Genomic DNA, 17,149 nt, shown 5'->3' on the forward strand with positions numbered 1-17,149 from the left:
GCAAGCGGGTCCCGCCCCTGCTCGCCAACCGGAAGATGCAGCCCCAGGTTTCCAGCATCCGCAGTATTTTGCATTTACCTCAGATGACAGGGATGCCTCGTATGTGTGGGTGGTTGGTGGTGAGTGGTGCCATGGATAGGATGAGGACTTGATCCACAGGACAGATGAAGGTGTGCGTGAGAGAGTGACCTGGCAGCAAGTGAAATCCCAGTGGATGTATGATGGGTTTGTGTGTGATTGAGAGTGATGAGAAGAGTGACTTACCCTGGCGGAATGGAGAAGATAATTTTTCCTCTTTTGGCACTGGGTCGCTGTCCTCTTTGGAGGCTGTTGGTGCTGACCAGCGGTGCCACCATCCCCCATCTTGGATTGGTAGCCTTGCTCGTTGGTCTTCACCCAGAGCAGGGGTGGGGGACTTCACGGTGGGCCTCCACTGTGTCCAGTAGGCGTTCATGGGAGGTGACATGAAATTTGGGGGCAGCTTGTTTCCTCCCTTTGAAGTCACTTCCTCACTTTTTGAGTGAATTAGCTATTTTAATCAGATTTTGTACCTGTACGTGGACACCTAAATATCTTTGCTCCACCATGGTAACTTGATATTGTGGACAATTTGGTTGTGGCTATTCATATTGCAATAAAAAACCTGTTGGAGATTTTGCAGGTTTGTATTAATCCTATCTTTTTATTTTTTATTTTCTATGTAGCAATTAACTGTGGTAACCCTGGGGAGATTCTGAATGGATATTATACCTCACCAAATAAGACAGTTGGAAATAAAGTTAATTTTTATTGTAACATTGGGTGAGTATCCAGTATATAAATTACTAAATAATTTTGGTGAAGGACTATGGTCCTTTGGAATATCACCCTGGTCAGCACGCTAACACTTTTCCAATTAACATTCGGTTTCCTAATGCAGGTGGTTTGCTTCTATTTTTCTAGATACAAATTGATGGGTAGAGATTATCGGCAATGTACAGCTGAGGGATGGGATGGCGAGGTTCCATCCTGTGAACGTAAGTTATATTTCCCTGATTTGTAATGTGACCGACTTGCTTGTCTTTACCAAATGATTGAGCCACCAGCAACGAATTGCCGTGCAGTGTTGGTTCACACCCAAGTTTTCTTCCCTACGGCATTTCGACACCTTCTAGCTTGGAATTGCAAATTCTTGGAATGGGAATAATCAGTGACTCAATGCTTTGATTCAACATTGCATATTAAAGGAACATGATGGCCTCAGTTTGTTCCCTGGGGTCAGGATCACAGAGTGCGGACAATTCCTGGCTCCACGAACCCGACATGGCAAAAATTTGCCCAGAAGTTGGAATTTTCATTCCGAGGGAAGCGGGGTGAAATGGAATTCGGGCCCGCCTTCCCTTGAGTGAGTGCGGAAGCTGCTGGGCACAGAGAGGGGCCGGGCAGAAGGCCTGCCTCTGTGCTCTGGCACTTTGTCAAATTTTGAATAAGGGAATAAAACAAAAAACATCCCTCCAGTTTTAACCACTCAACCCCCGCCTATCTACCCACACACTACCCTTTCCACATCCATGCTAAACCATGTCATCTTGTGCCCTGTACCCACCCCACCCCACCCCATCCAGGCCAATGTGTGAAATGAGAAATGGCCATTCATCAAATCAATCCTGCTCCTTCCAAAAGACTGTAATGTTCTACCTTAGAACCAATGATAGGCTTGGAGCAAGTTGCCAAGTATTGGTGGGCCATGGGAAATTTGGGAGGTGCTAGTTTTGGGGAACTTGTGTTGACAGGCAGCAATAGTCTGGTGCCTGGCAAATCCAGGAGGAGAAAGTGGGAAGTAAAGGAAAAGTGCAGTCAATGCACCCTTCTCTTTCTCTTCCATTCTCATATAAAGATCCGACTTTGTTTGTGCCCCACTGAATACGTTGGGTTAGTGCAGCTAATAGGACACTGTTGCATTAATTTACATGAGTGAAAGTGATAGATATTGACGAGGTGACAAAAACCTGGTGGAAGATTTTCCTGGCAGCGGTGCTGATGTTATGACACAGCAGTCAGTAAAAGCAGGATTGTTTAAATCCCAGAGGGAAACTTGAACAACTGTCATAACCTATATTTCAATTGGTATGTTTGAGATACAGCTCTGAAATCAGGAATACGGCCACCGGGCTTTCAAAGGTTTTTTTTATATAAAGTTAAATGAAACATTTATTAATTTAACAGCAAATTAAACACATACACATATCTACTAATGACTACCATAATAACTTCTAAACAAATCTGCAAACTAATCACTCCCAGGTAAATCTTCACCAAGGCAACAATAACCCATAGACTTTAAACAGATACCAGGCAAAGCACATTTGACTTATGAATTCAAAATGAGGTTCCTTGCAGTTTGGTTCCTTTGCAGACACAGTTGTAGGCTTACAGGCTGGTTAGATCTTAAATGCCTCTGACTCACACACACAAACACCTTTCTGTTTATACCTAGCTTCCCCTTTGAATGTAAATTCTCCATTGTATTGCTGGGTTTTCAATTTTATCTCTCCTAACAATAATATCCTTTCATTTCACCAATTTTATTAGTAATATAAGCACATTGCTTGGTGTCTCCCAGCTAGGCGCAAGATGTTACCCATTCTTCTGAATGGTTTATTCAACAAATGAACATTTACACTTTACCTTCTCCCCCTTACATTTATCTAATTAACATCTCAAAACTACTATACATCAAAGCACCCAGACTAGCCAAATAAGTGATCTTTGAGATGGACAAGAAAATTTGAAGACATTTCCTCACTTTGGAATTCAACCATCATTGAAATAATGGATATCAAAATTTTGATTCTATTTTGATCTTTCCCACTAGTTTTCAGTGCCTTGCATACATGCAGACCTTAATCCCTGTGCTCCTCCATGGCTTCTAGTCTCCCACCATTTAGTCAGTAGGTGAAGATTGCTGCAGGCCAATACAGAGTGCAATTGAAGACAGAGAGGGAACTGTAGTTGTGAAGTATTGTGGACTGAGAGAAAGCCTTGCATTTGTGTTGTCATCATTTTGAAAAATAAATTCCAGAGTTGGACTAATGTGATATTGTGGGAAATTATGTTGTGGCGATTCAATTGTTATGTGAATTGCAATGCAAAAAAAAACTCTGAGGGCAGAGTTTTATGGCAGCGGGATTTTGTGTCCCCGCTGAAGTCAATGGAGTTTAGAATGGCTCACCACATTTTACAGCCCCATCCCTGCCACAATGAGGCCGTGAAATTCCAGCCTTGGAGAATTTGCGACTTTGTCACATTTCTATCTCTTCTCGTTTTATTTTCTGTGTAGCAATAACTTGTGGTGACCCTGGGGTGATTCTGAATGGATATTATACTGCACCAAGTAAAACAGCTGGAAATAAAGCTACTTTTCATTGTGACATTGGGTGAGTTTTAAGTATATAAATTACTGAATAATTTTGTTGAAGGACTATCTTATTTTAATATTGCATTTAAGACAATTTTTGATAACTACCCATCTCTCATTCTTCATTTTTAAAAATTCATTCAAGGGAAGTGGGCTTCGCTGGCTAGACCAGCATTTATGCCCATCCCTAATTGCCCTTGAGAAAGTGGTGTTGAGCTGCCTTCTTGGTACACCCACAGTGCTGTTGGGGAGGGAGTTCCAGGATTTTCACCCAGGGACAGTGAAGCAACGGTGATATATTTCCAAGTCAGGATGATGAGTGGCTTGGAGGGGAGTTTCCAGGTGGTGGTGTTCCCATGTATCGGCTGCCCTTGTCCTTCTAGATGGTAGCGGTCGTGGGTTTGGAAGGTGCTGTATAAGGAGCATTGGTGAGTTTATACAGTGCATCTTGTAGATGGTATACACTGCTCCTACTGTCAGCCGCTGGTGGAGGGAGTGAATGTTTATGAATGGGGTGCCAATCAAGTGGGCTGCTTTGCCCTGGATGGTGTCAAGCTTCTTGAGTGTTGTTGGAGCTCCTATCATCCAGTACTCCATGTGAGCTCTAAGTGAATCTGATTCCCTCATTGTTCTGCTAAATTAGTTTTGTAAAGGGATACAAATAGGTTAAGTGACTGGTCAAAAATTTGGCAGATGGAGTTTAATTTGGGAAATTGTTTGAGTTTTCATTGATTGTTTTATTTTTTAATCAAGTTTTCTGATAGTTGAGTAGATTTTTCCTCTATGCATCTTAGAATTCTTACATGGTCAACACACTGACTTCTCTAATTAACCTTCAGATGACTGACGGTGGCTTGTTTTTCTTTTTCTAGATACAGAATGCTGGGCAGAGACTATCGGGAATGTACAGCTGAGGGATGGGATGGTGAGGTTCCATCCTGCGAACGTAAGTTCAAATTACCTCTTTTGTAAAGTGACCAGTCTACCTTCTTTGTAAAATGAAAATGCCACTTTCAGTGTATTGTCCTGGAGTTTTGATTCACGCCAAGTTTCCTTCACTGCTGCATTTTGACATCCTCTGGCTTGGAGTTCCCTCTTCATGGAATGAGGGAGGAAAAGGTTATTAGAGGCTTTGATTCAACATTGCATAACAAAGGATGATAATGTGAAAAATGAGAAATGGTCATTCATCAAATCAATCCTGTTTGTTAGAGGAGTTTTCAATCTTCTGCTCAACTGCAAATGTTAGTGTTGAAGCAAGGAGCTGAGTTTTGATGGGTAATGGAAAGTTTAGGAGGCACTAACTTCAGTGGTGTTCTAACTGACAGGAAATTGTAGTTTTGGCTAAGGGAAATCTAGAATGTGACAGTGACAGGTAAAGGAAAAGTGTGAGTGATACTAATGATCCATAATTAAATCATGCTCATACCCCCTTCTCTTCTTTTTCCATTCTCATTTGATGCTCCAACAATATCTGTGCCCTACTGAATTAGCTGTGTTAGTGCAGCCCATGTTGCAGAAATTTGCTGATCAAACTTGAGTGAAAATAATAGGTTTAGAGGTGGTGACAAAAGCAGGGAGAAAGATTTTATCGTTTGTGCTGAGAGAGAGCAGATAATGCTTTGGAAACAGAAATAAGTGGTCTTTGAGATAGAGAGTGGATTTGGAAGTCTCTCCCTCACTTCTGTGTTCTAGCCCCTTCTTAACCATCCCTCAGGATCGAGGATGATTTACTTCCTCTCTGGTTCAATGGATTCTGAGATGGCTGATAAGTCCAATGCACAGTCTGCAGATTCTCCTACACGTGGGGCAGGAGGTTCTTGGAGGGTTGAGTAAATAAATTGTTGGGAGATTTGGGCACTCTTTCTGATGCTTCGATTTGGCCTTTGCATGTTCCCAACGAAGGCTGGAATTTTTCAGCCCCTTTGGCTCTGGGCGTCATGGTTGGGGCTGGACAATATGGCAAAAAGGCCAAAAATCAGTTTCTCACCGGCATGAAAGCACATCGGGACCATCCATTAGTGTCCACCATGGTGGAACACCGACCCCGCTGGAGGCCGGTGTGTGAACCCGCATTGCATCCAACTAATGATATGCAAAATAATGCCCGACCGGAATCGTCCCCCCACGTCAGATTTACCATTACACCGGTGGGAAAACACACCGGCCCAGAACACATCTGGACAAGTGTGACGTGCAGCAGTTGGGACTTACCTTTAGGGCCTTGCTCAGATTTCGGACCTCCGAGAAGAGAAAATGCTGGAGCGTTACTTCTACTGGACCGTGGAGGAACACGTGCAGTGCATGCTGGGTGGGTTCTCGTGGACATGGCTCTGCCGTGAAGCAGCTTAGGGAAACTGGGAGGCGGAGTCTCAGTTGATATCTGGGTTCTGCTTCAGGCCATCGTGGTCTTGGCCGTGGGCTGCTACGGATGATCAGCGAGGCAGGGAGAGAAAACTCCAGCTGTGAGTGGAAGGGAAATGTGTACCGGGGAGTTAGGAGGCAGTTGCGAGGGGAAGGTCTAGGTTTGACAAGGAGAGGAGGGTATATTGGGGTGGCGGGGGGTGGGGGGAGTTCGTGAGGTTAGGAAGAAGACAATGAAGATGTCCGGGGTGGGTGAGGTTTCGAGGTGGGGGAACAAGGTGCCAGGTAGTGAAAGTTGGGATGCTGGAGGAGGGAGTGCATGGCGTGGAGGGCGTAATGGGGAAGAATGCGGCAACTGGGGTAGTAGGTGTAGTTGGGGGGGAGGAAGGTGTAAGGGAAGGAGTTTGGAGAGGGGAAGGAGTTCGAAGGGGGGAAGGACTCCATGGGGAGGAAGGAGTCCAGAAGGAGGTAGGAATTTGGAGGAGGGTAAGAGTACAGGGGAAGGAAGGAGTCTGGGGGAGGAAGGAGTTTGAAAGGGAGAAGGAGTAAGAGTGTAGGAGGGAGTAAGGGCGGAGGAGGAAGTAAGGGCAGAGGAGGGGGTAAGCTGGGGGTGGGGAATGTCCAGGTGAGCATGCAAGGGAAGGTTCTGTGGAGTCAATGACTGCCTCCTGGGGAGCGAATTGAGGGTGGGCGTGGTAGGAGGAAATGGTGAGTATTAGAGGGGGGCATAGTGAGCTGGAAGGATGGGAGGGTGAGTGTGCGACAGTAATGATAGAAAGGACAGCAAGGGCGGTTGATGGAACGTCAGAGGCAGACACGCATCCTGGGGCTGGGAAGAAGGAGGTCGGGGAGGTCAATGTGGATGGGGGTGGGATTCTTAGGAAGGTAGGGAATGTGCACAATCACTTGGACATCCTGGAAAGAAAGGTTCGGGTTGGAAGGCGATGGTGGGGAAGTGGAAGGTGATGCCGAGGGTCAACAGCGATGGGGGAAGGGATATGGGTGACTTGGAGGGGGGGAAAAGATGGGAGAGTTTTAAAGAAACTTGACTATGATCATGTTTTTCAAATCGAAAGTGAGAGGAGCCTCGTGTTGGATGGGCACAGTTTTTTTATTCGTTCATGGGATGTGGGCACCACTGCCTAAGACAGCATTTATTGTCCATCCCTAATTGCCGTTGTTCGAGGGCATTTAAGAGTCAACTACATTGCTGTGGGCCTAGAGTCAAGTGTAGGCCAGACCAGGTAAGGGCGGCAGATTTCCTTCCCTAAAGGACATTAGTGAACCGGATGGGTTTTTGCAACAATCAGCATTGGTTTCATGGTCATCATCAGATTTTTAATTCCAGATTTTTGTTGAATTCAAATGTCACCATCTGCTGTGGTGGGATTCAATCCCAGGTCTCCAGAGCATTACTCTGGGTCTCTGGAATACTAGTCCAGTAACAGTACCACTATGCCACTGCGTCCCCATGAAGGGTGCTGCAAGGGAGTGCGATCAGTAGGTGGGCGGAGATGCAGGTCAGCTCAGATGGACAACTGAAAGAGAACCCCAGCAGGCAGAATTGAAAATGCTCAGGACTTTGAGATGTGTGTGATGGAGGAAGGCTTCATGTTCGTGGATGCTTGCATGAGCCTCCGAAAGGCCCTGCCCCACACATATTTCCCCCGCCAGAATCACTTGTGCTCTGGCTGCGTGCAGCTGAACTGCTAGTGGGGATGGAATGGAGGTGGAAGGACATGCAAAGCCTGTAAATGAAGCTGAAAGAAACCATTACAAATTATTCAGTGAAAGTGGATATATTTTCAGATTTTAAAGAGCCAAAATGCGTTCCCCCACGCAGCCACTGTGATCAGAAATTCTTAACTTTCTAGGCCTACCACTTCTTCTAGGTGCTGCCCTGACATCTGCAGGAGGCCATGTCGACTGGAGCAGTCCTGGTCTCAATAATATGGTGCCCAGAGCAAGGAAGCACTGAGTTTACAGCCTGGCAGGCAAAACCAAGCCCACCTGCCAGTGATCCGGTGTTTTCCTGTGAATGCATAATTAATGAGGTGGGACGCACCGTGAAGGTGTTGATACGGTGCAAAAAGCCGCCATGGCGGCCTGTGGGTATAACGTTCTTTTATCCTGCCCACTGCTCCATTTCTGACCAAAGTCTCTCGATGTCTTCAGCACTTTGCCAAGATCAACCTTCTTCATTTTGAATGGTCACGTGCCAGGGACTCCCGTAAGTGTTTGTCTTCCCCAGCGATGCTTTAAGCCATCCCAAAGTGTCTCTGTATTCCTCATGGGAGTCTCCTGCCATGGCAGAGTTGCGAGTAGAGTGGTTGCTTCGAGAATATAGTATCAAGCATAAAAAGGACATGTCCTGCCCGGCGGAGTTGGTTGTGTGTGATTAACGCCTCGATGCTGGGCAAGTTCTAACTCCTTCGCAATAAAGGACTACATTCCATTAACTGTTTTGAAAATTGGATTCCAAACTGAACATAACTTGACGTTCTCTGTAATTGTGTCACGCTTATTATCTTCATGTTCAATTCCTGAATTGCAATGAAAGAATTGTTAGAGATTTTGGAGTGCTTTTGAACCTTTTCTCATTTTATTTTCTGTTTAGCAATGAATTGCGGTAATCCTGGAGAGATTCTGAATGGATATTATACTGCACCAAATCAGACAGTTGAAAATAAAGTTACCTTTAATTGTGAAATTGGGTGAGTAGTCACTATGTAAATTACTGAATAATCTGGGTGAAAGATTATGGGCGGAATCGTCCCAGATTTGCACCAAGTGTGATGGCGGACGTGAAAAGCGACGTTTTACCCACCGGCTACTTCCTGCCTGATTAATTCTGCAGCCATCTCCTGGTGGCCTGCCTCTGAATTGCCCATCACGCCGTTACCTCACCATTCCCTCACTCGGGGTGTGATATTTAAACTGCAGCTGCACAAACAATTCTCAATGCTTGCAGCCCAGGACTACTCCAGTGAAGACATGGCCCTGAAAGCCAACAAAAGTTCAGTGACCCGTCACTGGAATGCCATTTGCAGACTTGCTGTGATGTCCTCTGGCCCTGCTCTGGCCACAGGAGGTCCAGCAATCTCACAACTCAGGCTTGGGAGGTGGTGGTCAGTGCCAACACTGCACAGAAGAGGTTGGCCATCGAGTGCAGAACGAGGATGAATGATCTCATCCATGCCGCCAGGGTAAGGCAACCATCTCATCACTCTAAACTCACACACTCAAGCCCATCACGCATTCACTGGCATCTCACTCACTCCCAACTCAAGGGATATCACTACTCACTCTCTCACACACACACCCTCACACCTCTATCTGGCCTCATCACCTCTGGAGACTGCCTCCTCACACCTCACCATCTTGAGGCCACTCGCACAGATCAACATGTGCCTCCACACACACCTTCTCCAGTACATCCCTCACCCTGCAGACTCTTCCCTTGCCTGAGGCCAGCTCTTCCCCTTCCCCAAGCAAACCCTAACCCTGCAGCCATTGAAAAGCCTCCCCCGTTTTAAGGCTGGTCTGGTTGGTAGAGGTCTGCCTGTGAGCCCATCTAAAAGTGATGTGCTGCCTGCGAAGCCTGGCGCCGATGACTGAGAACGCTGCCTGAAGCAAGCTAGACAAGCGACTCTCAAAGTCCCGAGCGAAGTACTGCTCGCCAGGTGCACGTCGCTTAAGTACAATTATGGAACACGTCGGCGTGCAATCATGCTGACATGTCTGGATGATCCCGGGGGGAAGATGATTCTGGCAAGCAGGGCTTATAATAAGGTACTAAAGCACTGAAATTAGGTTCCCGACATGGGGTGATGGGAAACTCAGCCTGCCATTATTGGATCGAGTAGACGATCGCAAACTGGTTTCACGATGGCGTAAATCTGATTTTTAGCCTTCTCGCCATATTGTCCGCTCACGCCCACCATGACGCCTGCAATCATTGGGACCGGATGATTCTGCCCTATGCTATTTTAATGTTTAATCACAAGAGAATTTGAGATAGCCATCCCTTTTTCTTCACATTTCTGATAACAGCTCCCCATGTGAGCTCTGACTGAGGCTTCCATTCTAGTGTTGAACTGGCAATTTTTAAAAAAGCCTTTATACTGATCACAGCCGGGGATGTTAGTGCTGGGTTTGGAATATTAATGGAAAGGTAGAAATGTTAAATGTGTTACTGATGACTTGACCCATGTACAGAGATCAACACTGAATGGCTGCCACTGCTGGTTCCTCAAAATGTTTAAATTAAATTGGAATTGAGCTCCAAGGTGAGCTGGACACACCAATGTTCCTCTTGTACACTGTATTATATGTGCAGTCTGACCAGCACTTGTTTTTTTAGCAACACTACAGTTCTCTTTGATTCCAACTCATTTTTCTGCTAATCTAGTGCCTTGCTTTATTTAATAGACTTTGTTGATAGTTGAGTAGATTTTTCCTCTATGGACCATAATTTGTTACCCGGTTAGCAAACTGCACTGGTTTCCCAATTAATGTTCAGTTTACTGATACATGTGGCTCGCTTCTCTTTTTCTAGATACAAAATGATGGGTAGAGATTATCGGCAATGTACAGCTCAGGGATGGGATGGCGAGGTTCCATCCTGTGAACGTAAGTTATATTTCCCTGTTTTGTAAAGTGACTGTTTTGCTTGTCTGTACCAAATGATTGAGCCACATTCAATAAATTGTCAAGTAGTGTTGGTTCACATCCAAGTTTTCTTCCCTACAGTATTTTGACACCCTTGAGTGTGGAGTTCTGCTTTTTTTTGGAATGGTCCAAAAAATTCTTCGTCAACATTACATATTTGAAGAACATAATGTGTGAAATGAGAGAATCCATTCATCAAACCAATCATGCTCCTTCCAGAATAATTTAATTTTCAGCCCTAGCGCAAATGGTAGTGTTGGAGCAGGGAGCTGTGTTTTGGTGGATATGGGAAAGTTTAGGAGGACCTAATTTTGGTGGAATTGTAGCCAACAGGAAGTAGTAGTTTCGGCCATGGAGATTGAGGACGTGAAAATGGAAGATAAAGGAAAAAAGCAATCGATGTTAATGGTCCATTCTTAAATCGTGCTCATATTCCCTCCTGTTCCTCTTCCATTTTTCTTCTAAGATCCAATTACATCTGTGTCTGTCCGAAGGACTTAGTTGTGTTAACGCAGCCAGTAGGAAACTGTTGCATTAATTTGCTGATCAAGCTTGAGTGAAAGTAATAGATATTCATGAGATGGCAAAAACATGGTGGAAGATTATAGTGGGGTGGTGCTGAGGTAGAGCAGATAATGCTGTGGAGGTGGAAATGGTCAATTCTTCACTTTTGAGTTCCAACACCTTAAAAAATATAGGGACAGCAACCCATTAACCCTTTTGATTAGGTTTTGGACCTGTGCACTATGCTTCAGTATTATTTGTACATGGACATCTAAATAACTTTGCTCCTTCACGGCTCCTACTCTCACACCTTTCAGAAAGTAATTGCAGACCTGACACTGGCTGCTGTTTAATGGAGCCTGCTGGAGCAATGGGAAATAGGCGTTTGTGGACAGAGTAAGAATGAAACAGGAGGAGCAGCGTCAGGAAAGCTATCCCCAATTAAGCGGGGTGCAGAAAGGGCCTGATGCCGGAATCCCACCTGTCGGTAGAGGGATGCCTCGTGGACTTGTTAATGAGACACTTGAGAGCAATTATATCTGAACCCAGCAGAATTTAGAAGTGGCTCAGGTATTTAAGGGGAGTCACATGTTTCTCCTGTGTTCAGCAAACACTGTTGGGTTTTCCTGCTGTCATGTAGTGGGGGCCTCTTGTTGTCCAACACTCAGTGCCTGATTGAGGGCCCCAGCATTGGGAAGGGGGGCTGCTCAAACCCACACCCTGCCCTTGCCACTGGCCTCCCTGCCCCCTCACCACCACCCGAATCCCGCCCAATCATCTGTGTCCAGAGATCCAGCAGAGATCCTCGGGCTGGGCCTCGGTGTATTACCAGCGGCAGCCACCAGTCTTGGTTGCGTTGCCAGCAATGGAGAATTGCCATCCTCTGACTGGTCAGTAGCTGTCGGGCGGGATTTCCAGTCACCTGGCGGCTTGATGTATGGGAAGCCCAATGCTAGTCAGTTAAGTAAAGCATATCGAACCTTCCCCGCCTAAGTGACACAGTGTTCCCACTAATTCTCCAACCGGTATGGGGATGGACCCCCTTTGCAGGAATTAAATAATCCGAGCCATTATATTTTTGGGTTACTAGTGGAGATTGATGCTGTTGAATACAGAGACCAGTTGCTGTTTGATATTGTAGATTTAGAGAAAATCCTGCATTCATAATGCCACAATTCTGAAAAATGAATTCCAAATTTAGGTTGACCTGATATTCTGGGCAATTGTGTAGTAGTATTTCAATTCCTGTTAAATATCTGTGATTGGCAATGAGACAACTATTGCGGGTTTTAGCTTCTTGTACCATTTCTTGTTTTACTTTCTGTTTAGCAATAACCTGTGGCAACCCTGGGACAATCCTGAATGGATATTATAAGGCACCAAATTGGACAGTTGGAAATAAAGTTACCTTTTATTGTGACATTGGGTGAGTAGTCAGTACATAAATCATTGAATAATTTTGATGAGGGACTATATTATTTTAATGTTGTGATTGAGATAATTTCTGATGACCACTCCCAGCCATCACATTTCTGATGAAAGCTCTGAGGTGAGATCTGAGTGAGGCTTCCATTTTCATTTTCAACTGGCAATTCAAAGCACAATCTTTCTACTGATCAAGGTGAAGGATGTTAATACTGAAATAGGAATTTTAATGCAAAGCTGGAAATGTTAAACATGTTATTGGTAACAAGGTCCATTTGCTGGATCAACGTTAGGCGACCGTGCCTGCTGGATCTTTAAAATGCTAAAATTATGTTAAAAGTCAGCTTGAAAGTGAACTTCATGTACCAATACTCCACCTGTGCTCTGTACTTTATATGGAATCTGACCTGCGCTTTTATATTTCAGCAATACAACAGTATTTGATTTATATTTCATTGTTCTGCTAACCTAGTCCCATGTTTGTTATTTTTAACCAGAGATTGTTTATAGTTCAATAGATTTTTCCTCTATGAACCTTGGAATTCCTACCTGGTCAGCAAACTGGAACACTTTTCCAATCAACCTTCCTGACTCTGATAACAGGTGGCTTGTGTTTCTTTTTCTAGATACAACGTTGTCGGCAGGGATTATCGGCAATGTACAGCTGAGGGTTGGGATGGCGAGGTTCCATCCTGTGAACGTAGGTTTATGTTTCCCTGTTTTGTCAAGTGACTAACTTGCTTTTTACTGCCAAATGATTGATCCACTTCCAATGAATTGTTAGTAATGTTAATTCACATCCAAGATTCCTTCCTATGGCATTATGACATCTTCTAGCTTGGATTTCCAACTTCTTGGAATGGGAGGAAACATTAATTCAATGCTTTTATTCAACATTGCATGATAAAGATTTCTAATGTGTGAAATAATAACGGCCATTTATCAAATCAACCCAACTCCCTCCAAAAGATTTTCAATTTCTACCCTAGCACCAACTGTAGTGTTGGAGCAAGGGAGCCAAGACTTGGTGGGTGTTGGGAAGTTTAGGAGGTGCTATTTCTAGTGTGGTTTCAGCTGAGAGGTAGTGGCAGTTTGTGCCATGACAGATCTAGGAAGTAAGAATGGCATAAAGGAAAAATGCAATCAATGTTAATGATCTATACTTAAATCATGCTCATACCTCTTGTTCGTCTTGTATTCTTCTTTAAAGATCCTACTATGTGCCGCACAGAATTGGTTCAGTTAGTGCAGCCAATAGGAAACCATTGTGTTAATTTACACTTGAATGAAAGTAATAGATATTAATGGGGTGACAAAAAACATGGTGGAAGATTTTAGTGGTGAGGGTGCTTCTGGTCTCTCTCCATTCAGTAAATAGATGGATACCTGACATTATGATCTTGGATTGCTGGTGAAGATTAATGCAGGTCAATGCTTAGTGCTGTTGAAGACAGTGTTGTGAGGCATTGCAAGTTGAGAAAAAGTATGGCAGTTGTGTTACCGTAATTCTGAAAAATTAATTCCAAACATTAATATTATGACAATTTGGTTGTGCCTGTTCATCTTCATGTTAAATATTGCAATGAAAAAGATTTTGTAACCATCCTATCTTTTCTCATTTCATTTTCTGTGTAGCGATAAACTGTGGTCACCCTGGGGAGATTCTGAATGGACATTATAAGTCTCCAAATGGGACAGTTGGAAATAAAGTTACATTTTATTGTGACATTGGGTGAGTATTCACTATAGAAATTACTAAATAATTTTTGCGAAAGACTATAATTTTTAAAGTTGAGATTAAAATTATTTCAGATAGCCATCTCCCATGCTTCACATTTCTGATGACAGCACAACGTGAGGTCTGAGTGAAGCTTCCAATATAGTGTTGTACTGACAATTTTTAAAAAATTCTTTATGCTAATCAAGGCAAGGGATGTTAAACGTTTGTTTAGATTAATGCAAAAGTGGCAATGCTGAATGTGCTAATGATCTCTAGACCATAATCTGAGATCAACACTCGTTGTCTGTGTCTGCTGATTCCTCAAAATGCTTAAAGTATATTGAAAAGCACTCTATGGTGAGCTGGATGCATCAATATTTCTCCTGTGCACTGTACTTTATACTGGGTCTCACCAGCATTATTTGTTTAGCAACAACACAATTATATTTGATTCCTTCGTTATTCTGCTAACCTAGTCCCATCTTTTCTATTTTTTTTTTAAAGTTTATTACTATTTTGATAGATTTATTTCTCTATTGACCTTTAGAACTCCAACCTTGTCAGCACACTAACACTTTTCCAATTAACTTGCTGGTTACTAATACAGGTGGTGTGCTTCTCTTTGTCTAGATACAAAATGATGGGTAGAGATTATCTGCAATGTACAGCTGAGGGATGGGATGGTGAGGTTCCATCCTGTGAAAGTAAGTTTATGTTTCACTATTTTGTAAAGTGACTGACTTGCTTGTCTGCCCCAAATAATTGAGCCACATTCAATGAATTGTCATGTTGTGTTGGTTCAAATATCTAAGCATCCAAGTTTTCTTCACTACAGAATCACTACGACATCCTCGAGCAGGAGTTCTGCTTTTTTTGGAGTGGGCCAAAAAAAATTCTTTGCTTTGATTCAAGTTACATATTTAAGGAACATAATGTGTGAAATGAGAAATGACCATTATTCAAATAAATCTGCTAACTCCAGAAGAATTTAATTTTCTGCTCGAGTGCAAATGGTAGTGATGGAGCAAGGAGCCGTGTTTTGGTGGAAGGTGGAAAGTTTAGGAGGTGCTCATTTTCGTAGAGTTTTAGCTGATGGGAAGTAATACTTTGGGCCATGGGAGATTGAGGAAGTGGATGTGGAAAGCAAAGTGAAAAAGCAATCGATGCTAATGATCCATATTTAAATTATACTCATACTTCCTTCTGTTCCTCTTCCATTTTTGTTCTAAGATTCAACTAGATCTGTGTCGGAGTCCGACTGACTCACTTGTGTTCGTGCTGCCCCGAGGAAACGGTTGCATTAATTTGCTGATCAAGCTTGAGTGAAAGTAATAGATATTCATGGTGCAAGATTTTAGTGGGTGTGGTGCTGAGGTAAAGCAGATAATGCCATAGAAGTGGAAATGGCCATTTCTTCACTTTTGAGTCATTATGTTTTGGACCTGTGCACTATTTTTCGGGATAGGAAAATGGTGCCTGAGGACCAGCATCAAGAAATCTAATCCCAAGTAAGTGGGCGGGAGGGGGCTGGAAGGGCCTGACTGGGGAATCTTGCCTGCTGGTGGGGGGATATATATTAGGTTCATTAATGAGTCATTTGCGAGCAATTATCCCTGAATCAACCAGAATTTAGAGGTTGCTCAGGGATTTAAGGGGAGTCACATGGTTCTCCTGTATCCAGCAAACACTGTTGAGTTTTCTTGCTGTCTTGTAGTGGGGGTCTCTTGTTGTCAGGCACTCAGCGCCTGATTGAGGGACCTGTCATTGGGAAGCACAGCCTCTGAAACCCAACGCCCTGCCCTTGCCACAGAACTCCCACCCACCTCCACACAACCCCCAATCTGCCCCTATCATCTGTGTCCAGGGATCTAGCCGAGATCCTTGGCTGGGCCTCAGTGAATTACCAGCCTCAGCCACCGCTCTTGGTGGCTTTGCCGGCAATGGACAGCTGCCAGCCTCTGATTGGCCAGCAGCTGTCGGGACTGAGATTTCAAGCCAGCTGGAGGCTTGATATTGGGAAGACCCAACATGGGCCAGTTAAGTGCCTGAGGGCACTTAAATCACATTGCGCCTTCCCCTGGAAATGACATGGGGTTCCCACCATTTCTCCAACCGGTACAGAGGAGGTTCCCCATTGCATGCATTAAATCCACCCATTATGCTTTTGGATTGCTGGTGAAGATTGATGCTGTTGAATAAAGAAACCAGTTGCTGCGAGGTATTGTAGATTTGGAGAAAATCCTGTATTTATAATGAATAATCCTGAAAAATGAGTTCCAAATTTAGGGCAGCCTGATATTCTGGGCAATTGTGTAGTAGCATTTCATATTGATGTTAAATATCTTTGATCGTTAATGAAACAACTATTGTGGATTTTTGCTTCCTGTGACATTTCTTGTTTTATTTTCTGTTTAGCAATAACCTGTGGTAACCCTGGGGCAATCCTGAATGGATATTATAAGGCACCAAATTGGACAGTTGGAAATAAAGTTACCTTTTATTGTGAGATTGGGTGAGTAGTGTGTATATAAATCACTGCATCATTTTGGTGAGGGACTATATTATTTTAATATTCTGATTAAGATCATTTCTGATGACCTCACTCAGTCATCACATTTCTGATGAAAGCTCTGGTGTGAGCTCTGAGCGAGGCTTCCGTTTTCATGTTCGACTGGCAATTTAAAACACAATCTTTCTACTGATCAAGCTGAGAGATGTTCGTGCTGAAATAGGAATATTAATGGAAAGATGGAAATGCTAAATATGTTATTGATAACAAGGTCCATTTGCTGGATCAACAGTGGATCTGTGTCCGCTCATCCTTTAGAATGCTAAAGTTATATTAAAAGTCAGCTCGAAAGTGACTTTTTGCACCAATACTCCGCCTGTGCTCTGTACTTGATTTGGAGTCTGACCTGTTTTTATTTTTAAGCAGCAATACAACAGTATTTGATTCCTATTTAATTGTTCTGCTAACCTAGTTCCATGTTTGTTACTTTTTACCACAGTTAGTTAGTAGTTCAATAGGTATTTCCCCTTTGAATCTTAGAATTCCTGCCTGGCCAACA

The 17,149-nt window shown here is 43.7% G+C and overlaps 1 long non-coding RNA gene across 1 annotated transcript; it reads left to right on the forward strand.

Annotated features, from left to right (window-relative positions):
• Positions 1-986: 986 nt before the first annotated feature.
• LOC144683251 (uncharacterized) lies at positions 987-4,343 on the forward strand. The gene is made up of 3 exons (XR_013577206.1): positions 987-1,016; positions 3,320-3,416; positions 4,270-4,343. It is a non-coding gene; the product is annotated as an uncharacterized LOC144683251 (long non-coding RNA).
• The last annotated feature ends 12,806 nt before the right edge of the window (positions 4,344-17,149 follow it).

This window comes from Cetorhinus maximus, chromosome 8, assembly GCF_964194155.1.
Source record: "Cetorhinus maximus chromosome 8, sCetMax3.hap1.1, whole genome shotgun sequence".
NCBI classification, from domain to species: domain Eukaryota; kingdom Metazoa; phylum Chordata; class Chondrichthyes; order Lamniformes; family Cetorhinidae; genus Cetorhinus; species Cetorhinus maximus.